The sequence below is a fragment of the Pyrgilauda ruficollis genome, unplaced genomic scaffold, assembly GCF_017590135.1.
Source record: "Pyrgilauda ruficollis isolate IOZ18807 unplaced genomic scaffold, ASM1759013v1 scaffold16, whole genome shotgun sequence".
Lineage (NCBI taxonomy): Eukaryota > Metazoa > Chordata > Aves > Passeriformes > Passeridae > Pyrgilauda > Pyrgilauda ruficollis.
Window position 1 is genome coordinate 4,010,619 of NW_024514764.1, and position 26,731 is coordinate 4,037,349.

At 39.8% G+C, this 26,731-nt stretch overlaps 1 protein-coding gene across 1 annotated transcript in view; it reads right to left on the reverse strand.

The window, feature by feature from the left end:
- The window catches only part of GPR146 (G protein-coupled receptor 146), a 49,283-nt gene that overhangs the window by 14,982 nt on the left and 7,570 nt on the right, over positions 1–26,731 (reverse strand). Inside the window, exon 2 of the mRNA XM_041462463.1 lies at positions 12,134–12,175. The gene's annotated coding sequence lies outside the window, so the exon portion shown is untranslated. The remainder of the gene's footprint in view (positions 1–12,133; positions 12,176–26,731) is intronic.

Here is a 26,731-nt window from a genome sequence, read left to right on the forward strand (position 1 = left end):
TGAGACTCTCCCCTGCAGGTGTGTATATATATATATATATATATATATATATATATATATATATATATATATAAAACTTAAAAATAACCCTTAAGCACGTTCTGTTCTGGGATGCTGACCAAGAGTTTGACAGGTTTAAGTATTTGATGATTTCATTTAAGTCCTTGATCATCCTTCCACAGACCTGTGGGTGGGGATGCTTCCTCAGGTACTCTTAATGGGTATTGTTTTTCCAGGGCAACATGAGGCTGGACAAATATTTCCACGGGCAAAAAAAAACCTCCAAAGTAATTTTGTGGGAAGAAATGTGTAAAGGAGTCTGAGACCTCTGTATACCTGGACTCGTTACACCTAAAGCCTCCCATTACAAAAACATCTGTGAAGTCACACCTGGAGTCTACTACCTGCTGCTCACATTGCATCCATTCCCTGGTATTTTGGAAAGCCATGGTTAAGATTTGTACAAATTCCTGGAACTACAGCCACATTAATGGCGTGGAAATAAATACTAGTGCTTACTAACTGCAGTGTATCCATTCACATGCCATACAGCAATTAACTCTAAAAATCTGAACAGACTTTTTGTAGAGATTTCTTAGTGTCCTTCATAGGTAACATGCTGTTTTTAATAAGTCTTGACTGCTTCAGGAAGCAAAAACGACTTCTGTGGCACCTTTGTTACTGCAGGAGCCCTGATATATTGGGTTTGCATGGCGAGCTTTTGGGAAGGTGTTCAGTTTTGTTTCTCATTACCCTACTCCAATTTGATGGTTAATGAATTAATTTTTCTGTAAGTTGAGTCTGTTTTGTTCAGGATGGTAATGGGTGAGTGATCTCTCCCTCTGCTTCTCTCAACCCACAAGCCTTGAGTTCTATTTTCTCTCCCTGTCCAGCTGTGGAGGGGAGTGAGAGAGTGGCTTTGCTGGGTACCTGGTGCCCAGCTGAGGTCAGCACACCACAAAAATAAATGTATAATCTGCTTCCTCCTGTGCTAATGGGTGGAAGCCTGAGGAGTAATTAGTTTGTCAGAGAGCCAGTTTCTTACTAATGATTGATAAATGGTTGTTTTGACAGAGGCCACACAGGCACCGGGCGCTGAGAACAGTAAAGCACAGTTTGTAGGGGGGGCACTGGAGCCTGCTGGTCTGTCTTCACCTAAATGAGCTTACTTGTTGTGGCTGTTGTGGAAAATATGCAGAATATTCTGATACCCTCTTATCTGGTGTTCAGATCTTGCATGCAGGAGTTCAGCCTGATCAGTCTGATGTGCTAATCACAAACACTGATGTTTACATGCATCACTTTGACCCGACATTTGATTAACTTTGTTGCATCATTTCAGAATCAGTCTGACTTGTGTAGAAATCCATGGAATTCTGCTTAGATTTAAATGATGGAGCCAATCAAACCCTTGCCAGCTGTGATGCTGGCATGACAAATAGGGTGCTGCCTTTTATGCTGCTTTAGCATTTCTATCAGAACAAAGTTAAGTTCAGCTGACAGAACCCTAAGGGAAAGTAGGTGTTCTGCTACATACAGTAGAAAACAGATTTGCAAAAATCACAGTGATTAGTGTAGTTAAAAATGCTTATGGAGGCTAAAAGGACAGCAGTCATTCTGCTTATTCAAAGCTTCTGCGGAAAGCAGTTATGAAATTTTTGGTGCTTTGAAGTTTGCCTTTGGAGGAAATTTTTGGTGCTTTGAAGTTTGCCTTTGGCTCACCTGCTCTTATAATATAAATGAAAATGCAACTTAATTGTGATTAATTAGTTAATTAGTTACTGCTGTGTCTATCTGCTCTGCAGTAATATTTCACAGTATGATTTGCTGCATGTTTCTTACTATCCTATGAATAAAAGGTTTTTAAGGATCTCACTTTCACTGAGAACTTTTTTCTCTCTTAAAGACTAATTGGATTAACTTTTGATCAATTCCTCTGCTATACTTCTCTTCTGTAATACTTCTAGATTTAATATACAGAAACATAGACATCTTATATATTCAGAGCAATAAGAAAAAAAAATTAAATATTGCCTAAAGCAACAGTGAGAAATCTAGCCTAATGTGCATGAAAATTGATATGCACAAGAAAAGCAACTATAACTTTGTTTTGGCCAACCAGATAAAAGTGGGAGTGTGACAAATTCAAACAGTGATGTTTTCCCTAAAGAACTGTTATCTAAAACCCAAACACTGTTTTCTAATGACGGCACTATTCATTTCTACTGATGCAAGGCTTAGATGCATTTATGTAAATTCTTTCCAGGCTCTTAAAAACCGAAGGCAATCTAAAAGGAGAACTGCTTAAAATCTCACCTGGGAGGCACTGCCTCGCTGTCCCTTGATGGCTGGCAGAAACATTTTGCCCCTCAAGGCAGACCCCTCTGTGAGTGAGCTCAGCAGAGAGCGCAGTGTCTCATTTCTGTGGCACAGCAAACCCTGGGACCGCTGTGGCCGCGGTGCCCTCGGCGTGGCACTGGGCACTGTGGGCACTTGTGCCTGCCCTGCACATACGTGCTCATAATCCCCTAAGCTGCAGCCACACGCTCTCATTGGAGCTGCAGGGCCTGATCCTGCCCTAGGCACGGTGCTGTGTACCCTGCCCCTGGTTGTGAAAGGGCTTGGAGAGGTCTTTTTTTGGAAAGGACAGAGGGAAAGGACACGCTGCGGTTCGGGGAACAGTTCAGCCTTTGGTGTTGTTGCATAACAGGAGACAAACAGCGGCTGCATCAAACCCAGAGAGAGCTTTGGTGCAGGAAAATAATTTGACAATGGGAGCTGCTACTCTGTGTACATTAACAGAGTCATGGCCACAATGAGCCAAGCTGACAAAAATATTATGTTAGTGAGATGTGATTTTCTTCAGAGCTGCTCATCGCAGCTGGGAATGCCCAGAGTCACATTCCCCCCACCCCAGAAACTCAATGCTGTTACCAAAACCCTGCAACATCCACTTGGCCTCTGGAGATTTAGACAATAACCAACATTAGGCTTGAAAAAGAGCCAATGCGAGCTTTAAAAAAACTGTAAACCTCAGAATTCTTTTAAGCATTCAGAAGAAACATTTTAATTAGGGGAGGAAAATCATGTAAGGAAAATTGTGCTGCTCTATCATCTGACTTCAATGAGGTGGTAGGTAAATGTAAATTCTTTGCATTTGAATAAAAAGCCTGTAACATCATGATTCCATCTATTTAGGTTGAATACAAATAGTCCTTAAATAATTTGCCTTTTTAAACTGTGATGAAAAAATAATTTATGTGTTTTCCTTCCTCCACAAAGAAGTAAGGTTTAATACATGATTTTCCTTACCAACCATAAAGGAGTTGGCCCATAAAATGAATGAAGAACTTGTTTGTCATGTTTAGATGTGAATCTTCTTTAGTGTATGTAATATAAATGTGTTTTGTTATTTTATACCATTAGTTGCTTATTTTTAATTTTGCAGTTTCTTAGAAGCTAAAACTTCACAACAGGACTCTGAGATAGACTCTAAGGTTAACACCTGAGAACTGAGTGTTGGTATTTATGATCTACGTATTGTCTTAGTTCAGTTATTTTTTGTTCCCTTTGGCTAAGTTTCTATTGTTTATATTAAAGTTAAACCCCCCCAAGTCTCTATTTACAATGTCTATCACACAGCAGCTCTGCTTGTAAGTCCCTTCTAAGTATTTTCCATTAGATTTTCTATTGCTGGAGATTGGTCAAATTGTTAAATAAACAAGCACTTTTTTAATCTCTGAAGTAATATTTCTTTGAGGAGACAGTGTGGGGCAGCCCAGGATTATTACTTTTCCTTTTTTTATGGTTTGTAATATTTCATACTTATCACTCATTTGGTTAAGCCATTATGTATGGTTTGTATTTTGAAGCACAGAGAAGAAAACCCAAGCTGTGTTGTTGATTTACATTTGATAATACCAGTGACAGTTGGGCATGGAATTGAAGGGGAAGTGTGTTTTCCTTTTGAAATTCAGACCTCATAAACTTTAGTGTATCAGCTTTTTGCAGGGAAAAAATGCAGAGACTGGGAGATGGAATAGCACTCCTTTGGTCTCCAGGGAGAGCAGGAGGTAATAACGTGGCTCCTTCGAGTCTGCTGCTCTCCTGGTTTTATAGAGGCAACTGCTTGCTCTCATAGGCCCTGCCAGTCCATCACTTCTTTCAGGCTGCAGTGCCCATAACCTAATACTTTTTCCGTTTTCCTGGTTGGGTTTGTCCAGCAGACTTTCTGCAAGGTTTGTTTGAGTGTAGAGATACGGAATCCCTGACACAATGATGTAACTGCAGCTTGTAGTAACAAGTGGTAGTTGGTCACCTGGAGCTACTTGGGGAACTTGTGGAACAGAGGACATTTCTGTGCTTTGACCATAGAGCACATTTCAACAATACCCATACTTATAGAACTTTTCCAGATATTTCTTGTGTTTTCTGGCCTCCCCAGAGCAGTGAAGTTTCAGATATGGTTCTACTTATCAGCCATAAAGGAGATTAACCCTAAAATGAATGAAGGATCCATCCCATCTATGGATGGGGCTTTGTGCTGAGACTTGGTCCTGGCCACACAGCTGCAAGGGGACTGAGGGAAATGTTGAGGCTTACTTTAGTGACTTATTTTTTGACTCTGCCTCATTGTAAAGTCAGCAAGCACAAACCTCAGTGAAGGTGGAGCCTCTTCCGTGACCTGCCAGATAAACTAGCCCAGACCTAAAACACTTTTAAGCACAAGCCAGATATTTTTGCTGTGCTCGTGATAGAGGTGCAGCTGGACAGGTGTCTGGTGTGAGTGTGAAACACACAAAGAGAACATAATGCAGGTTTTTTTGGTCACCACTAAGCAGCAGTGATCACAGAAGCCTTGGAGGCCTCCTCACAAGATTAATTTTCAGATGCAGTGTACTGTTGAATGCTTTTTGGTTGATTCATGCACTGAATTAAATATGGCAGTTCCCTGTCCATCTTACCCCAATTATGTCTCTCATGGCTGGTGGTTCTGTAAAGTTAATGCACAGCCCTAAAGTTCATAATTACAGGCAACTTTGTTAATATGAAAATGGGATATGAACAGTGCAGGTTTTTGTTTACAGGATAATCTGTAGTGATTCAGATGCTTAAGTCATTATATGTTAAAGGAGCTGATGTCCCTAACATGCTGCTACATCTAACTGATAGACAATTGTAGTAGTATTTTTTACTTAGAGAAGTTAAATAAGACCAAAACCTAAGTTCTGTTCAATTTTGTTCTACATTGAAATGACTTTTAGAAGTTCATCTTCCAGGAGTGCTCTGTGCAGTAACTTAGGCAGAGTCAGTGATTCAGGTGGATTAAACAAATCACAAGGTTAAAGTGAAAGTAGTTATTCAGGACTGTGGTTGCCAGAGTGTTATTTTTATGAGCTGAAGTGGTTTCATTGGAGCATCACTATAATATTAGTGAATTAGTGTGTGCGTTTCAGCCCTTCATACCCATGTGCAGAGTGTCTATAAAGAGTTGTTATTCATCTAAAGGATTATCAGAAATATTCCTCAGTATACTTTTATCTTAAGCTGGTGCCTTCAAAGGAATGCAAGCAGTTGGTGGTTCATGATAGAGAGACTGAGCTAAGATCTCCTGGTTCATTGCACAGAATGAAGCCAATCCCCACTGACATTCCTTCTCATTTCCAGTTACTGTTTTAAGTGTAAAGCAAGGTGTAGTATTAATGGGATTCATTCAAGACTGTTTATTTCTGTTTCATCTTGGTGTGAATATTCAGCAAGTTCATATTTGGTCATAACAAGTCTGAAAATGCTTTGGTAATTACATAAAAAATGAAAGTGAATGTGCAAATCAGCTGAGGTAAGCAAGACTTATTTGCACATTTTAGATTAGCTGCTTTAGCACTGCCTTTTATATGGGCACAGCTTTGAGTCCCTTTCATTTTTCATCTGCTACAGTATTTCAGGTTGCAAGAACTTTGATGGAAAGCTTTAAAAAAGCAACCACAAATGTACCAGTGCTGCAACCCCATTAATCATACATTCATTCCTCGGAACCAGCGTCTCTGGTTTGAGGAATTCACCCAGCTCTCCCTGAGGGCCGTTCCAGATGAGCTCTGGTGAAACTGGCTGTGGAAGCCGGATGTGTCACAGCCCTGGCACAGCCTCTTTTCTGCTGAGGGCCACCAGAAAGCGAGTGGCACCTGCTTGGTGTCCAGGTGGGACAAGAGAGGAGCTCATTCTGAAGGGCACTGCAGTGCACTGATTAGCTGGGGCAGCTCAGGGTTGCCCTCCTTGTGCCAGCTCCATCATTACAGGAGTGGGAACCTCCTCCAGCACAGCTCCTTCCTCTGCTGATGTGACCCAGGATCCTCGTGTGATTTTTAGTGAAAATCCCTCAGACCTGCTAACCCTGCTAATTCATAGAAGCTCTCCCAAAGTATTCCAAGCTTGTGGTTAATGTCAGCAGCATGCCTTTCATTTTATTTCAAAAATACCATGATTCTGTTTCAAAAACATGGTTCTGTGCCAAAAACCTGATAATTGCATATCAGTAGGAGTGGTAATAATGGGCAAGGCAGGAGTATCTGTCTTTTCCAGTCAGCAGGTTTTTTAACTTGAGTTCCTTTATATTTGACCCTTATTGATGTGGCCAAACTACTGAAATTCCATTAGGTCACTGCTTGTGTGGATGTATTAGAGATGTTCTTTGGTGTGTCTGTGTGCATCTTTTGTCTCTGCATACTTTGGCTAATTTTATTAGCTACTGTTTGAAAGTGTCATTAGACATCAGATCAGTTTATTTAGCTATTGTGGGCTAATCCAAACATACAGGATATAATACACAGCTCCTGACCTCTTCCTGTTACCAGGCTTGCAGCAGCTCTTTCCTTTGCAGACCTCAGGTGGTGGGGAGGGAGGAAGGGCTTTAACCCTCTGGGTGTGTTTTGTGAAGCTTACAGGACAGGCTGAAGGCACTACAGCTCACTTTGCAGCACAGGACAAAGCACAAGGAAAGGAAAAAGTCCAGGGTATTAATAAATGCTTTGCTTCCTGAATAAATGCTTGGCTCCAGTCTCCCCACCCTTCAAGCCTTTAAAAAAGTTGTAAAGCACAAAGTTTGCAAGCTCCAGACTGTGGTAGTGAGTAGGATTTCACAGTCAGCTGACCATGAAGTGCTACCAGCTTCTAAAATCTGCTTGACTGCACATTACTTCTTGAAGCCTTCCAGATTTTGGAGAAAATTGTTGCACAAAAATCTTTGAAGATGAGGTTGAAGATTGAGGAGTTAAAACATAATTTCTTCTAGCTGTTCATTTTACTATTGCCACTTTTGATCTATGCTCATGTGAAAAAACAATTTATTAATAAATCTCTACCCCAAGAGGTATTTTGATGGCATAAATCTATTCTATTTTAAAGGGAAGAAAAAAACAGAGGAAGAATACAATGAAAATGTTGACCTTAGTGAATGAAAATTGGACTGTTTGTACTATGAGAAAATAAGATAATTATGGCTACAAAATCCCATGCTCAAAGAATGAAAATAAACAACATACACAGTGTGTGGAAATGGGAGTGAGCCATTATGGTAAGATGGATTCACTGAGATCTTTTCTCCCTAGTAATTCTTAATAATGTGGGATTTTTTTTTTTATTTTTTTTTTAATTTAAGGACTAAAACCATCCTGGAGAATGTTCCTGGAGTTTGGCACCAGTGCAAGAGATTGGCGTACAAACATTTCACACCAGGAAAATATTTGGAAACCAGTAATGTGGTGTTTGGCCACTACAATTATAAGCAGCAATAGATGCAATTTTGGTTGCACTAGAGCCATTTGGCATGTTAGTGTTCATTTATCTGTTACCAAAGATTTCCTAGCCAGGAAATCTACTTTGCATGAATTCCATATTTTATGCTAAGTCTTCTTTTGATGGAGAAAAAGTGATTAAAAAATAGTATGTCAAAACAAAGGGTTAAATCATCAGTTAAATACAGCGCAGTAACACTGCAAAGTTTGACTCTGTTTCTGGATTTTAGAATGAATTTTCCTTTGAGCAGTAGCTAAATGGTTTCCTTAGATTGTTCCTGTGTTGCACGAACCAGATCAGATCAGTCTTAAAGTTCATAATTTTCCCCAGAGTGTCTGAAATCCTACTACAAAGAGTCCTTTCGTCTTAAGAGTCTGACACCAGGTAGAAATAAAAGGCTGAAATAATAACACCACTAACTTGGCTTAATTAATTGTATGTCTGTACTTAAGCTTGAAGGGTGGAAAACATTGCTTTAAAGGCTACCTACAAAACTGGTGAATGAGCAGCCACTCAGGGTGCCACTTCAAAGAGAAACACCCAAAAGAGCAACACAAGGGAAGCTGCTTTTGAATTCTCTCAGCTCCTCCTGGCCCAGGGCTTGCAAAGGAAAACAACCCAGAAATGGTTATTTTCTTTTGTGTTAGTTACATAACCAGCTCCCAGCAAAGAAAGCTGGAGGTGGAGCAGCCATACAAAGCCCCACTTTGTAACCTGTGCCTGCCAGAGCTGCACAAAAGAATCTCACCTGAATTTAGGCGTTTTTCCTTCCTGGCTAATGGACATTCCTTGCACTGTCTGCAGCCAATTTGATAAAATTCAGGAGCCATGTGCAACTCTTGGTTGCACTTGTGGATATTTTGTAATTTGAGCCTTCATGGTTAGTCCAGATTTGTACCTTATTGCTGAAGCTGTCAAACAAATCTTTGTTTCTACCATTTTTTATTTTCCAGGTTTCTCTGTATACAATATTGTAATAAATTAAAGTAGGGGAAGGTAACGGCAAAAGGGAAAGGTGGTTTATACAAGAGTGCTCAGTCTTCCCTTTGGGATTAGTTGAAGTTCCAAAAATTGTGCTTTCATGTTAACCATCCTGTGGCACTTTTAAACTGCCTTTTCAGCTGTGCTGTGACTGCCATAAAGCAGCATTTGGGATGTAGCTGGTACTTCATTGCTGCAGATGACAGCCCTGGCTGGCCAGCAGCTTTGTTCTGGTCTTTGTCCCTGCTTGTCCTGCATCCCCTGACTGTCAGCTGGTGGATCCTGGCTCTGCCTCCCTCGCTGTTTCCTTCCCACAGCTCTGTAATGTCCTGCTCTTGGGTTTGGGACTTCTGTTTGTGATTTACTAGTTATAAAATCCCAGGATTACAGGTGTGCTCCTTTACTGTCCTCAGGTGTCAGCTGTAATACTGCTGCCAAGATGTCCTGGTGCCCTCATTTTTAAAGGGTGATTAGGAGACCAGTCTGAGAATAGCCATAACTGATGAAAGGATTGAGAGAATTTATACATCTGGCAGTTCTAACCATTTTTTACACTTACTTTATAGACCTGGAAAGGAGGGACTTGCAATAAATACGAAATTCTAAAATGTCAACTGTGCCCAACTTCTACAAACTTTATTATCCTTACCTCTGTAAGAATTAACAGTCAGTTCATGTACTCCAGAGCAGCAAATATTGTCAGACAATGTGTAATGGAAATTTCTGAGAGCCAATATTTAACATCTTGAAATGAGAAGCATCTAGGATAACTTCTGAAATCGCTTGAATTCACTATATATTACAACAAAATATGAAGGTAAATATTAAGGTATTTTCATCAGATGGCTTTAAATTAATCTTTGAATTTTCCTTTAAAAAAAGAAATGAAGAATTTTTGAGTAATGGAGAAACAGGGTGCCCTTCATATTGCTCTCACTGAAGTATGACATAGAGAAAAATTACTTGGAAGAAGTTCCATTTCCATGTTTAAACTCTTGTTATTTGAGTCCAGAATGCTCTTAAATTATTGGGTTTAGGCCTTGATACTGCAAATTAACTCTGGGTAGTTAGATGCATAAACAGAGGCACAGCAAAACCCCACTGAAATTAATACATCTTGTGTGGCCCAGGGCTCTGTCTCATGGGGCTGTTTGCTGGGGGTTTGTTTATTTTTTAAGTGTTCTAAAATGTTTCCCAAGTAAGTATGTGGCGTTCCATAAATGACAGATCAGTAGCAGCAAACTTCAAACCCTCCTAAAAAGTAGCTTTTCTTGGCTTTGTTTAGGAAAGTCTGTTTGATTCTGCTTGTATTTAATGTGCTGCTGGGTAACTCTGGAACATACATCTTAAACCAAATTCAGAGAGTACCATGAACTGACACCTGCTTAAGTCTTTAATTAAAAGTGGTTTAATCTCTAACAATCTCTATGTACATAAGCAGAAAGTATCTGTGTTTCATGTGTACTTTGAACTGCCATTCATTTAGAAATCAAAGATTTGTAAATGAAACACAGTATGCCAGACATGATGATGTTTGACTGGAATCTCTTCTTGTTGGCATAGCCTGGATTTCCTGGTGCTGTCAGCCCCCAGGAATACATTCTTATTAAAAATTACGGAGAGAGGGAAAAATATAGAAGGAAGGCTGTCTTAAAAAAGTGTGTGTATCAACTATATAAAAATATATATTTAAAGCAGGCACACACATACAGTGGGATGTGTAGTGGAGACTTGCCAGTGGGATCAGACTTCTGTAGCTGAGTACCTTGCAGGTGAGTATGTTGGAGGAGCCTTTTCTACACCAATTCTAGGTTTTAGGGTAACAGTTTTGTTGATTTTTTTTTAACAATAGCCTCTAAAAGAGTGGTTGCCCATGGAGCTGCATGCATGTAATGGGTTTATGACTGGCCTTCAGTGAAGAATCTAACCTTAAAAGGTTATCTTGCTGTAGCTGATATCTTATTCAATATATCCTTTCTGTTTTTATGCACAGTCTCTAAGATTAGTGTGGTTGAGTATATTGAAAGTAATAAAAAACAGACACAGAAAAATTGTTGCATGTTTAAAGAAAAAAAATCATAAAATGAAAGAGGAAGTGCATCATTTATTATAACACCATGTATACTAATGAAAAACATACTGCAGGCTGGAAATTTGTTAAGAGCTGAACTCAAAAAGTTTCCACTCCCAAAAAATGCCTTGGGGCCTCCAGCTGTAAGCCTGTGGCTAAAGAGGCCCTATGGTAAACTGACATAAAAAATAAGTACTCCATAAACAGTGAGCTCCTGTTTCACAATAGTTGGAAAGATATTTTTAAGAAGTATTACTATTGATGCTGACTGTACTTTATCAAAGTAAAGGGAGGCAGTGCATTTAACTAGAAAGTTAAATTGAGAGTTGGACACTGGGCACCAAAATGTTTATTGTACATAGGAGAATATGAAAAAGATGAGGTGACCTGCTGAGAGAAACAGAACAGCAGCTGGTACTGGCAGAGCTGGAATTAATATTAAATCATTCCTGCCTTCTCATCCTTTGCTCATTAGACTGTGCTGTCCAAGTCCCCTGTTCCTCTCCACACTGAGCAGGTGCCACCCCTTGTACCCAAGAATGTTCTTTTGTTGGGTGCAAATACCCCCTCAGGGTATTGGTGGTGTTTGCACCATCAGTGCTCACATGAATGGAATTAACTGGCCTCTTGAAGAAGACAAGATGAAGTTTTCTGCCTGTCCTTTAATTCTAGACAGATTAAGTTTGGATTAGCAGTCTTTCCTAAAGGTGCACTTTCCCTGCTGAGCCAACAGGGGCTTGGCTTTGGCTTTGCCTTTCCCCCTCTCCCTGCTCATTGTAAATGACACTCATTCCCGTGGGCTGTGGGCTTCCAAGGCAAGCTGAACTGCCAGGATGCTCTCCCAGGAAGGCATTGCAGCCTCTATTCCTTCTTCACATGGCTTGAGAAGCAGTTTGCAGAAGTGATGCCAATTTAAAACCTTCTGATGTGCTTCCAGTCTGTTTCTCCAGAGGTTTCCCTGCCTGGCAAAGAGCCCTGGAGTGCATCAAGGCTGATGGGACACTTCCACACAGTCCAGATTTCACAAACTTAAAAAGATGTAGTAAATTGAATGTGACTTTATGAGACTGTTTAGGTGGCAGCTCTGGGATCTTTGAGAAGGAAAATCTGAGAGTTAGTATCATTTATCTTAGCTACGTCTTCAGTCAGGACTTGGTAATCCAGTACCTTTTTACAGAAGTCAATATCAGGTCTAGAAGTCCCAGTTTTGGTAAATATTTTCACAGTTTTACATTGATGAAATAAGCATGCACAGTAATAATCACACCATATTGCTACAGCTCTACTTACATGAGGTGCAGCCCAGGAGAATGTCAGTCTGAGATGGAGCCACTGGGAGGAGAAAAGGAAAAAAAAAAGAAAATATGAAACAGTTACTTCTAGGTGATTGCAAGAAATGAAACCAAAATTTAATCAAATCTGGTAAATATAGATCACTTTCATTTTTTTGTCTTGCAGCTCCCTGTACCATCTCTGTGTAGCATTTACAATACCCAGTGTTTTAATCCAGTGATTAGAAAATCTGTAACATAATTGTTCATGGTGTTTGATGCTGTAGTGCCTCACAGTGGGGCTGATGGTTTTATTTACACTTGTGAGGTGAATTGAAGATCCTAAATAAAAGCTGTAGATTGATCTAAAAATAGAACCATAACTTCCTTCTCCTCATTAAAAATGTCATGCTTGGTTGGTTAAAACCGACATGTAACAGTCTTGATATGAAATATTTGTTCTGTAATGTGAAACCACAATAAATGTCACTTTGGTTTGTTACTGTTAAAAGTGGTGGGTTTGGCACACAGTGTCACATTAATTCACTTTACTGAGTGTGTTTGCTCCTTTGCACGCTGTGGGGAAATAGAATTATATAGAGAATTATACAGAGAATTATATTTTATTGCATTATAAGGAGTGTAATATATCTGTCCACTCAAAATTTGTAACCACCATTTCAGTATATCTTTAGATAAGAAGCAGCTTATCTAAAGGAGAAGAAAAAATAAGTAAAGCACTAATTTCTGTATGTATTGTAGTAGGAAAAAAAATATAAACAGGCATATGTAAGGAATTAAAGAGGTTTGAGCTGAGATTAATGATTGAACAGTAATATTTGTAGAGAAAGGCAAACTTTAGTAAGAGTAGATGAGTTTTCCACTAAAAAGAAAGATTAACTTGTTCAAGGGTACTTAATTATGACTGAATTTTGATGTAAGGAGAATGCTTAATCTGGGAAAAAAATGTTTTAAGATAGCTGTCTGTGCCACTTCATTCTTTTTTGTATTAAAGTTTTATTGAGAGATGCAGAGCTGGTCTGTAAAAGATCTGATCTCATTCTGATGCACTTTTTGTCTACTATTAGCACCAGTTATGGTTGTTACTACCACATTTTCCAGTCAGGGCTCCCCAGCTCCCCTGCTCTCCTTGGCCTCTCTCTGCCCTCTGTTTGACATCTTGTGGTTGGCATTTAAGGGCCCAAGAAAAACAAACAGTGCAACCAGTATTTTGTTTGCAATTTTAGCTTCATAGTTTGATGGAGAATAGTAAATAGAAGGACAAACTCTTACTATTTTTATGTGGTCTTGATCTTAAGAGAAAGGGATTTCCATGGCTAACATGACTTTGTGATGTGCCACACAGGTGGAAATGCCCAACACCACCAACTCTGGTGGCTGTAAAACCCTGCACCAGTGGCTGGCTCATCACAGTCTGGCTGGCCTCACTTCTCAAGAGCAAAAATAAATCTGCCACAAATCCGTGCAAAGAAGGAGCAGCTGTTCTGTTCATACTTCCATGCAAATTTAAGTCACATTCAGGGACGTGGAGGGACAGCTGCCCCATGCTTTAGAGCAGAAACTGATTGTGGAGAGCTTCTCCTGGTGCCTGTCACTGCTGAAGTCCCACCTGGACACAGCTGTGACACATCTGGAGCTCTGGGAGCTCCAGCTGTGTAAGCACAGGCTGCAGGAGATGCCTCCCCCTGGGTAATGCAGTCCTCCAGTGCTTTAGTTGTGTCTGTGGCCTCATCTCCATGTGGGTACGGGTATCGCTAGAATTAGACATGGGAATTGTTGAATTCAGCTGGCAAAGTTCCACAAGTTTCTTTATATGCACAGCAAGGTGCAGTGCTGAGATCTGCATTCCACGGGCCACTGCTGCGTGCCCCTGGAGCTCTTAGGGCTGGGTTGGAGAAAGGATCTGTGGTCACCCAGCAGCCTCCAAAGAGCAGCTTTGCTACTGCTGACCTGCTGCAGGATAATGTGTGACTGACTCATTGCTTTCCTCCTTCCTTACTCAGTAGCCCTTCTGCATTGATTCTTTTGCTTTCTGATCCTTGCTGTTGGAGTACAATTTCTTTTATGTAGTAAATAATGTTTCAGATTAAATCACAACATGAATCATAATGGAAATGCTGAGCTGTACACAGGGTTCTTCACATCTATAAGTCTGTGGAGATGAATAACAAGTTCTGTAGGGACAGCCTTAAAGTGGGTTTGCAGTTTTGCTGGGAGCTGAACTCACTGGTTTTTGTTTTAATGTAGTCAACTTGAGTGGAATGAAAAATGCTGGTTAATCAGTTTGAAATGAAATTGTTGCATGGGCAGAATGAGCATAGTTATTTCTAGATAGCTTAAAGAATGGAGTATGATTTCAAAGGTCATGTGTAATTATACTTTTATTCATGAGGCCTGTGTTTTATATTCTAACAAAAATAATTCATGTATTGTATTAATCATGCAGAATTCTGAATCAGAACATAAAATTCTGCAGTGCTATAATTAAGAGTAATGAAAGTGATAAGAAGTAGCAGCTATGTAGCTAATGAGGGAGTTAATTTCCACGTGTGTTTTAGGCCATTAAGTACTACAAAGCAAGAAGTGCTGCTTTGCCAGCACAAACCAAAGGAAGGCAGTTAAGTACCACTCCCTTCCCCAGGCAGCATCGCTGGGAACACTGGAGAGCTCCAGCTGTAGTTCCAGCAGGAGCTTGCACAAGAAATGTGCAAGGAGATATAAATCACTGGTGCAGATTGTCCTTTAGCAAGGAGGATATTTCGTATTCTGCATGTGGACATGAATTTTTCTCTATGCAAATGTTTTTATCCTTTCAGGTTGGACAAAGTTGTACAAAGTTATAAAGCCAAGAGCTCAGGTGTTTTTTTCTGTGTGTCAGGATCTGCAGGCCATCCAGGACATCCTTGTTCACGCTGTGCTTTGCTTTTTTTTTTTTTTCCTAAGAAGTCTGAAGCATTTTCCTTGTGTGGTTTTGCAACCCCATTTTTTTTTCCAAACAGCAGGAGTCCTATCACTAGATCAAATTTGGAATTCACTGCTTCCAACAATTGTCTAATGGATCCACATGTTTACACAGCATGACACTGGCATCCAGATAGTGTCATGAAAGTCTCAATCAGTACTGCTGTTTCATGCTTCCTCCCTGCTTAAAAAAATAAAAGGGGAAAAAAAAAGGAAGAAAAAAGGGAAAAGCTAAAGGGACTTTTTTCCCTGGTACTCAGGGGAGCAGTGAATGTTTCAGCCACCAGTACTTTCTGACAAAATTTTGGAAAATACTTTTTCCATCTGTTCTAAATGAAAATGCCAACTCTCAGGTATTTTATCAGTATTTATTGTACCAATAAATAGATCTTAAAATCATAGAATCCCAGAACTGCCTGGGTTTTAAGAGACCTTAAAGATCATTTACTTGGGCCCCACTGCTGTGGACACAGCAGACCAGGGTGCTCAGAGCTCCATCACACCTGGCCTTACTTCCAGGGATGAATGCTACAAAACGGGAGACTGGAAAATAACATTTCCAGACCAAATCCTTTCTTCATTCCTGAGACTCCCTGCTGAAGGAAAACTTCATTATCTGTGTAGTGCTGTGCCCCTAACTTGGAGCACCCACACCACTGCCTTGATGAAGCTCCAGCTGCTTCTCCCTGCCACTGACGTGAGCATTTTCATGGCCTTGTGGTGAATCAAATCACCCAAAGGATCTTTCTGAAGACCAGAGTACCCAGGGGCAGCCTCAGGCACTTGGCATTTGTGTAGCATGGGAGGACCATTTGTAATTTACTCGCCTGTGTATTTTGCCCAGTGTTTGATTGCTGTTCCCTGTTATTGGATGTAAATAAATCAGTAGCAATTACTTGGCAACAACCTTCCACGGTCATTTGCTCTGAAGAAACTTAGTCCCTGGTAGCATTAAGTGAAGGAAGGGGGGTTTGGCTGGGACACCAGAACTTTTCTTTTTTTTAATGTTCCCATGAGATCTTTCACTTCCACACAAGCAACTGCCTGAACTGGCCAAGTGGTCTTGATTTAATGTTGCTTTATGAACACGACTTGTCGCAGCTGCAGGATGTCATAACCTCTATTTCCTTAGCTTAGATTTGAAATCTGGAGCCATATGATTCAGACGAACCACAACTGCCCCTGCTTAATTTAACTTGATGTATTTGTTTTGAAAATACCGTTGTTCGCTCCAAGTTTTAGCTGCTAAACGAATTAAGCTGATCTGCACTGGTAAATGGGGAATACTGACCAGCTTGATTAAAAACCTCCCTAAAAGCTGCAAAGGAAGCTCCAGTAATCTTTAACTTATCAGTGCCAATGAAAATATTTCATTAGTATAAACTTAAAAAATCAAAATTTGTTTTAAATACAATAATTAGAGATTTTCCCTGAGATTAATGTAGCTCTGATACAGAAAAAAACCTCCCCAAATTCTTACAAAATTAATGTTTTTCAGGGGAGTACAGTGAGCTCACCAAAAACTGTTGCTGCAGACAGGATTCAGAGTACAAGATGATGAGCAGTACTGGGTTGGCTTTGCATCCAAAATTTGATTTTACAGGGCTCCTGTTCTTGTGCAGCTTAGAAACTTTTGCATTTGAAGTAAAGCCAACTGGATTTGTAAAGATACTTATCTTACTCTCTGGCCCCATTCAAATCACCAGAAAATATTAAGGCTGACAAGCCTAATGCTACTTTATATGCTTCGCAATTAATATTTTTGTGTTAGATTATAGAACACACAGATTTGCACAAGTGCCAGGTTTGAAGTCACTCAGCTGGTTTCCAAGTGGCAGATGCTGCCTTCACTACCGTATGTCTGCTCTCCACAACAGTAAATATTAATGTCAGTTTAGTGTCTTTCTTTGTAACTTGTTGCATTACAGAAATCTTAATTTAGTCCATTTTAATATGAGACTAAACTTTTCAGTTCTAGGCTCACACGTACAGTGTGCATACTGTAACTCCTTGTTATTTTTGGCATTTTGTCTTCTGTTGAAATTTATGTCCTTATAGTTTTTTTTTTGTTGTTGTTTTGTAAATTATTTTTTAAGAGTAACTCATCTAGAGTAAGCAGGCAGAATGAAAGCTGTGCCGTGTCCTTTCTAAGCACACTTGATCGTGTGCTTTAGATGTGTAAAATTAAAAAAAAAAAAAAAAGAGAAAGTATTTGCCATGGCTATAGTCCGTTAAATACAAAAACCCCCAAATAATCCCCAGCATTTGCAAACCCACCCTTTTTTTGAAGAGGTTTGAGACACAGCAGAAGTGAAAAATCACCCAAGAGGGTTTGCTTGTGCATCCCAGTCACTGAAGGTCAGTCTCAGTTGCTAATATGTCCTATGAGATTTTTCTTACTACTTGTTACATAAATGAAGATTCATTTACGGGCTCTAATTTTTAGAATTCTTTTTTTATTATTAAGTTTATAAATGTCATAATCTAATTACATTCTTAACTTCCACTTTCTACAACTGCTTGTTTGTAGTGGTATTTCTTAAATTTTCTTATTTAATTATTCCTAGATGCTCAGAGAGACTAAACAAAGTCTGGGAGCTGGGATGCTTTCCCAAATGTAGTTTTAGAGCTGTTGGCCAGTCAGTGAACTGCTTGTGCAGTCTGAAATAGAAGTGGCCCCAGCAGCACCTGCTGGAACAGCATCTGCAGGATGCTAAGTCTGGCAAATCAACACCTGTGTGTTGGTAACGTGCAGGTGGATCAGTGTGAGGGCACCCGCAGAGTTGCTTTTAATTGTCAGGTGTGTCTTGTGGAGTGGAAAAGTGCAGAGGAAATTGTATTCAAATACTGAAAATTACCTTACAATTAACATGCAATTTTACTTGATGGATTTTGGGTGATTCTACTACCTGCCAACCTGTGTGGACTGAGTGAGGTTTCTTTTCCTCCTCCTATTTCCTCTCCCTCCCAGAGTATTGCAACAAACTGGTTCTGAGTTTAGTGTAAGGCAGTGGAGCCATTCTGGATTTAAAACTGGTGATGGTGTCTGGGGGCAGTGCTGTGGCCCAGGGACTTGGCTGAATTCCTCAGCAGTGGTTCCATGACCAGCTGGAGCAGTTTTTTGCACTTCACATCCCTTCTTTTTTTTGACATTGTCATTGAAAATTATTTATGCACCCTAAGATGTAATCCATCCCATATTAGACTGTGCAATGTCCCAGCCTTATAGGCTGACCTGACTTTATATTCACACACACACAGAGCTGACATTTCACACATCTCTGTCAGAGCTGCAGAGCTGATGGCCAGAGAGCACTTTCTGTACCCTGCTGACAGCTCGATGGCACCATGTGTGGCCAGCCAGCTCCCAGGAGGGGATGTGTTTGCCCCTGGCTCTCCTGGTGAGTTGAACATGGGCACTTTTCTGCCTGCAGCCGTGTGAATGTCACCACCCCCAGTCACCGGGATACCTGCACTGCCTCCTGTGCTGCTACCTGCCTGATGGCACGTGGTTATCTCTGAGCTGATCTGCTGCTGGGACACAGAGCTGCCGTCCAGTCTGTCCTCAGTAGCAGAGGTTACTGATTTGAAGGTGTGCACCTTCCACCAGAGGGGAAGGATTGCAGAAGGGCGTTCGTGGAGAGGATGGTGAGTGGTGTAGTGCTGGAGCAGGGAGAAGCTGGAGGTGGGCTGAACGTGTTGTTGAGACAGAAAAGAAGAATGGGATTTTGCAACAAGGAGGAAGTGGTGTGGTTGATGTGCCCCATCACAGTTCTCAGTGGCCCACCCATTTGTTTTGACATAAATACCTACTCTGGAGCTATGTCGAGGCATGAAGAGATGTACCCTCACACTTGTGATCTTCAGGGTTTGTTGCTGCTCTTTGAAGAGTGAGCTTGATGTTTTAATGTTTTGTTTGGAGACTCAAGCATTTAGATTTGTAATTCAGCCCTTCTAGCCATTTCCCTGATTTACCTTGCAGAGTAAACATTCTTTTGTTCCGTTTCCCAGACTTCCTTTTCCTTGTCTTTGCTGTTGGCTTAATTTTGAGATATGATACTCAAGTCAGAGGTGTCTCCTTGGGAGCAAAAAAAACCCCAACAGCTAAGGGTTTGAGTGAGCTAACTATTTTCTCTGTTTAGAAGCAGCAGCTTACTTTCCAGTATTCTGGAAATCCTCAAACACAGATCCTGCCAAAGGCACCGACTTAAACAGCAGCAGTGCTTAGGAGAACATGCTCAGGTTTTCTGGCAGCTCTCACAAACCACTTTAGAATAAACAGGCACATTGCTTGCAGCGAGTGCCCCATAGTTTGGAAAGCAGTGCTGAAGGCAAATTTGTGAAGAATTCCTTCTTGTGGTTACAGTTCTCAATTTTCATATCTTCTACAGTGGGTCCAGTTTCCTTGGGGTTTGATATCTAGGATCTTAATATCAAACCTGGAATTAATACAGCTGTATTTAGAGACTTAGACATTTGCAGAGTTCATAGCAATAATTCACTGTGTGGCACAGTGGGGAACTCACTGTGTTTTAAACATTCTCCCCCTGTGCTTGTACAGATTTTTATAGTTGAATTGAGAATTTATAACATGCTGGGTCTCATATTCCAGGTCTGTTTGTTTCTAAATCTATGCACAGAACATGGACAAGGTCATAAATTTTTGCAGATGAAATGAAGGCTGATTAGAATTTTAATATTAAGGAAGGAAATGGCCTTGGGTGCACTACAGAGCAGAACAGGCCTTCTGTTAATACACAAGAGTATTACTGTTTTCTTGAACTTTGCCTTCCAATCCAATTACAACTTGTGCCTAGAAATCATAACTCTGGTGCCTTCCAGTTGATAATGCTGAATGTTATCCTTGTCCCAGCTTATATAATTTCCAGTAGTAAAAACAATCTTGATTATAAAACTGCTAGTTAATATACTCTTAAAATTGAGTTATGGGCAATAGTACATGGTCTTTGTTGATAAACAAAGCAGTCATGATGGTATATCAAATTGACCCAGTTCTGTCTCATTTTAAATTAAATGAAATCAAGAGTTTTTTCTTGGGACATGCAATTCCTGTGATGACATATTGTGTAACTCACACTTCGTTATAAGAATGAAGACAAAGCTTTCAGTGTAAATGATTTTTCTTTTTTTCTGAGTCAAGCAACATAACGGGAATCTCTGTGTTGGCTTTCATTTTAAGCACTTCTGTGATAGCATCATGCTCACAGTATGAAATGAGCTCATCCAAGGAGTACTTCCAGCCAGTTCTCTTATCAGCGTAAGCCATCGTAGCTCAGAACGTGTCCTCCTGAGTCCTCCTCTCCTGCCCTCACTGGCAACTGGCTTGGACCAGATGCTGAATAATTCCCTGGATCTGTATTTACCATCCCTTGGCTGCACACATCTTTGTTGCACATTAACAGCAGAAAATATTATTACTGAAGTGTGGAGTCACATTCTGGTATTATTACTTCATGAAAATCGATTCTGATTCCTCGCTACTTCAGAGCATGTTATTAGCATAGTGCAACTAATCATTTTCTTACAAAGGAATGACAATTGTATCCTTGTTTAGATGCTGCCTGTGTTTTTATAGGATATAAGTAGCCAAATGTGGTGGCTAAACTTGGCTGCTTCTCCTGTTAGTTCTGTGGTTTTGCTTCATTGTCCAGAAAAAGTGACAACATTTTCAACTCTCTTGCATCCATCACCAGGTTTGGTGAGAAGTCCACTCTTGGCAGAAAAAGATCAATGCAGATTTGTTTATTTGGGCCTTTGAATTGTATATCAGACTTTTATCATTTATTATCTATCTCTAAGAAGTTTTGTTTATCATTCTCACACCATTAAAACGTCACATTAGTGGCACAGTCTGAAACATATTTATCCCACTCTAAAATCTCAAGGGGTTGTGCACAGGCTGTTATGCAAGTAGGTTTATTTTAGATTTCTTCCCTTTTTTCTTTAATCACTTGTGTAATGTGTTTGAAATGTATGTCTGAAGTTGATTCCTTTTTGTGTTCCTTTGGGGCATTTGATTTTGCAGCTAAAAGGATTGAATAGTAAATGTTCTTTTTGCATGGGTACATAAGAGGGTATTTTCTTCTTTCAGGCAGAGAAAGGCAGTCCTAGGATTTAAGGCCTGATAAAGTAACAAAAAATACAGAAAATCCAAAAAGGCTAAAATATTAAGGTATTTTTATAATTTGGGGGTTTTATACTGTAAATCAGGGCAGAAAGAACAAACTATATGAGATACCCTTCCAAATGAAGAAATTAAAGTTATTGCATTGTGTCATCCACTTTGTGAGAACAGTATGGATGAAGTCTGACTTAAGTGATTTTTTTCTCCCCTACATTAGCCCACAAGTCTTTCAGTAGCCAGAAATACATGGGTTTGTGATGACTTGGTATAATGAATCTGATGCTGAGAAAGAGAGCATTCAAAGTAAGAAAGAAACTATTCAAAGATTTTTGTTTCCCCCTTGTTTCTTAAAGTAGAAAAATGCTAATGTTTCCTTTCTTTTCTGAACTTCCAGACTGGAACTGAATTTGATAATACTGTTCTCAGGGTAAAGTACCTTTCACAGATCTTATTTGTAGAGTTTATGAATTCTTTTGTTAGATTTCTTGCAGTTTTTGGGCACAGCACAGTAAGTTTAGTGTCGGTATCTGCATTAGACTTGGCATTTCAGAAACATTCCAGTTTAAAGGTTCTGTTGTGATTCAGTGCTGAAGGTGCAGTGAGTTGGCAGCTCTGGAGAGACTCGTTTCTTTCTGGTGCCATATGCTATCTTTGATCAGGAAACCATTTGAATGGAGATGCCTTTAGAAAATAACATGAGAAAATATGGAAGTCCAGACCTTATCAGACAGTTCTGCTGCAAGGGAGGATCCAGTTGTGGTTTTGCCTACAAACACTTTTAATTTGTTGAGTTACAGTTCTTAATTACTCACAATTGTGAGGGATTTCATGTCAGTCATGTGAGCTGTATGAGCATACCAAACTGAATTAGCATTACGAGCTTTCCATGTATTTTTAGTTCTTCCCCTTCCTCAATTCAACTCACTCAAAGGCTGAGGAGAAGGGAATGTGACTGAAGGTCACTTTTTTCAGTTGGCCAAAATGCAAAGCCTAAGCCAGTGATCCAGCTGGCACCTTACAGTAGAAGCTCCTCAAATGATCCAGGCATCATACAAAATTCAAAGCAGGCAGTTGGTGACACCCAGTGCTCCAAAACTGACAAGTACTGCTTGTAGTGACAGACATGGGCAAGCAAAGTCCTCCATCATGTGCCAGGAGCAGTGTTCCTGTCCCTAACCCTGGAGATCTTCCCACCCAAAGTGGTACCTGCCCTGCTCAGTGGTCCTTAAATAACCAACCAGCTGCAGAAGGCAGTGGACACACATGTGTGTAACCCAGAGTGTCCTCATGAGCACTGAAAGAATTCTGCAGCTTTGTCAGACGTGTCTCCACCTAAGAGTTTCCAGAAGAACTGGTGAGAGTGCAGCTAACACCTTCACCCATCATTCTTCCTGAAGGATGATGCTATATCCAATGCTTGTTCAGGCAAAGACATCTTAATCTTACTGTAATAGGTTCTAATTACTCACTTCTGCAAGATCCCTGCCTGGAAGTCACCACGAGCCAGTGAACGATTATCCCAAGAAGTTCTTAATTACTGTGGAGTCGCTCCAGCTCTTTAAAATGCATTGCCTGTACTGATACCATAAATCCATTTTCCTCTCCACTTGCTGTGGAGCCCTTTGTACCCTGGCTTCTGTGCTAATGAAGGCCCAGAAGTGCTGCTGTGGCTTATCCCTCAAGCTGCTGTTGTCATCTACAGCTGAGCACGTGCCGTGGGGACAGGGCTGCAAAAGACACTGATAACCCAGCAGGTCAGGTATTACATGGCCTAGTTTTTAAAATTCTGATTATCACCCTGGAGAAAGAGCCACAAAAATGCTATGGAATAGCCTGTCTTTGTAGTGGATTCTGTGGCTTCCTATTTGCAACATTTGTTGCGAATAAATTTTTGCACTTTGGCCAAAACAAGACTGTTTTTATGACTTTACTTCAAAATGTGTTGAAAGCTTATGTTGCTGTGTTATTTATTGTACAGCACTTAAATTACTTTATATACTGAACATATGTTAAAGCAGAATTCACAAATGGCATCTCCCTCAGTGTAACTTCAGAAGAATTTCAGAGAACCTGCAGTTGGTGTCCTACTGCAACCATGTAACTCTGCAAGGAAGACAGACATTCTAGAAGTTTTGGGACAGAATTAGGAAAATTAAAATATTTTAAATTGTGACAGTACCAGGAACATTAAGGCTAATTTGACTGAAATACAAATACAACCTTAATCTAAGAAGCTAAAATGAAAGTAATGAAAGATACATAAGGGCTTTTACTAGGGATGAAGGATTTCAGAAGCCTTTAGAGGTCTGTGTGCTCTGTTATATGGGTTATGTTTCTGACACCTCCCAATGTGGATCTAAAGTAGTTTTTTATTTAGAAAGGAAAGATATACAGGCAGTTTGGCAGTACATCTACTCTTTGAATAGATAAAAATGCCTTAAAAACTCTTGACAGTTGCTTGTAAGAGGAGCTGTATTAGATACTTTTCTCCTTTTATTTCTAGTAAATTTATTGGCTGAACAGCTGAGGAGGTGTTTCAGGCTAATTATCGATTTTCAAGCAACAACTGTGTCTCAAGTCTTTTGATCATGTGCCAGTTTTAAACTGAAAACAAACCTTGATATGACTGCACTTTTCACTTCTTTAGACTTTGTCTTTTGTAGTTAGTCAGAACTTTTGTAGAGGTTTGAATATGCATGCTCCTACTGTCAAATATGTGCTCCTTTTACCTAAATGACACAGACATCCTAAACCAGCTCTGCTTACTTACGTGGTAAAGGAAGAGTGTTTTGCCATATCAGTTCTTACAGCATGTATGCCTTTTCCTGTTAAAGCACTCCTATTCCTAAAACATTTCCCATTATCTCTGGTGTCCTGACAGCAATAATCTCTGTGGAGATCTAATCTGTGACTAGGTTAAAAAAAATTTTAAAAATCCTAAAATCCTGTGAGCTCAATCTAACTTTTGTTCTATGGTGACCAAAGGGTAAAAGAAACCCTTTTAAATAAATTTGTTCTCTTTCTAAATAGATAACTAGCCAAATGCATTTCAAGTATTTGTTCAACTGATCAAATATTGCTTCAGGTTTAGAAAACAAATTAACCAAATGTTTGAAGAATTAGACATTTTGTACCTGAACAATTCTCTGTGTCATTACTTCTGCACTGATGACCTTAAGTACTGTGGTCAAAATAAAAGACCCTTTTCATGAAAATAAGTCAGACAAATGTTTAATTTTTTTTTTTTTTTTAAGTTCTTCATGAAACAACTGAACTGTGGAAGTTCACACTCTTTTTATTTTATCCTTTTACTTGAGAGAAAGTCACACCAGTGTGTCAAATTTAAGTCCTTACTTCTTCTGTAGATACACTGATTGGCTGAAGTACATATATATATGTATATACATATATTTGGCAGAAACATAACCTGATAGTTGAACATTAGTTTGAATTTGGGATAAACATTAGTTTGAATTTGAGACAAACACGTTTCTATGTGTGTGAGTTCAGAAAGCAGAACAATCTGTCCTGTCACTAAATAAACACAGCTCCCAGGTAGAAATTCTCAATTAAGATGTTGATTAACTTCTAACTCAATGGCAGTCCTTTAAGATCCAGGCAGTGTTTGAATCCTTGATATTAGAGCCCATTCTTCTTTCTGCTCTGGAAGTAGAAGCTGTGAACTCCTTTTTCACACTGTTAGGGTAAGATTTTCTAATAATTAGCTAATGGCAGGAGTGGACTCAGAGCCACATAGGCATGTCAAAGACATTTTTGCATCCTACCCATGACAAAGAGTTTTAAATAGACCAAATTAAAGTTTTGGCAGTAAGATTTCAAAATCTCAGTTAATTCTTACAACTGCTCTGTTCCATTCTGCTGGTAGCATCTCCTATCACAGTGTGTGAGCTTACAGACTTGGGTGATTATTGGATGTTCTGTGTACAGAATTGTGAGGATTTTTTAAAGGCTGCAAGAGCTTAATTCCTAACAGGCCACTTGCTTTGAGTCATTGCTGAACTGAATGTTGTGATGCAAGTCCAAAAGGAGAAGCAAAGGGAAGAACAGGGGATGGCAACACTTGCTGTTCTTGAACTGCCTTGACCACATCTTGCAATATGTTTTTATTTGTACAGTATATGAAGATAACCTGTTTTCTTTATTATATTAGCTATCTTAATGAAGTTATGGGTATGAATTATTATTAGATGGCAGCATTTATTTGTTTAATTAGCTAAATGATACAAGTGAAATTTCATTTTGAACTCAGTCATCATCTGTTAAACTGCTGGAGCAGTTCAATAACTGACAGCTACCATTACCCACTCCAGAATGAGCAGGGAAACCCATGGATTTTTACCACAGAAGACTTGTTTCTGGTGTGTTTACTGAGCACTGATATGTAGGCAGTGAGTGAAGGGGATTTTCCTGCTCACTTGACACTGCAGGAAGCAAACCAGCATCTTCTCACTGGAGCTGTACCTTGAAATGGCTGCAAAACCTTGGCAGCTCCAGTGGGAGTTCCTGTTTGCTCCCTGGCTGTGCCTCAGAGTTTCTGATGGGCAGGTAACCAGAGTCTGTGCTGGTCAGGGGAACACTGCAGCTCAGGGAGTCACAGCTCCAGCAGCCAGAGGAGAAACTAACTGAAGCAGCAGCCCACCTGAGAGGATGGAGAACAGAGGGGAACTTCCCTTTTATACAAATGCTCCCAGCATTGTGGAAATGTGAGTCCTGTACACTGTAAGACATTTGTTAATTGCTATACTGATTGTCTGTTGCCATTTTTTAAATTTACTTGTTTGCATCTGCAATAAATTACAATTATATTTTTTTAATAATATGAAACACCTGAGTTCAGGCCCTTGGAAGCAGAAATGATGCTTTCTGCCTTTACTAGACCTCTACAGTAATTTTGAAATTAGGGGGAAATAATTGAATGCCCAAAACAGCAATGCATGATGCTACTAAAGAGCAACAAATACCAAATGATCTTTGGTTATTTGAGAGTTGACAAGCTGCAGTTCATCACCCCAATATGTAAAAGGTAGGATACACATAGCAACATTACGTATTTTACACTTTTATTTTAAGGAATGGTGATTTCAGCCAGAGGGTGCAAAAAATGGGATCTCACAAGCTGCACCTCCACTTGCTTCCACCTTTCTGTCACCTCCTCCTTTTGCTGGCAGAAATGTTCACAGTGAATCAAATTAACAAACTGATTTTGTAATAAAGTAACCTTTGTGAGGGGGCAGAGAGGTAATTTTCACCCAAATGGATTTACAAAACTCTGCAAACACTTGCGCCGAGGAAGAGGTGGGAGATGGAGAGTGTGTCTTTTGGCAGCAGTACTGACTTATACAGGTTTAAATTGGTGCTAAAACTATTACCTGAGATTTTTATTCATAAGTGTAAAGCTTTCTTTAGAGCCTAAACAGCAGCACTTGGTTGTGTAATCTTTCACTGTAAGCAGAATAAGCTCCATCTAAT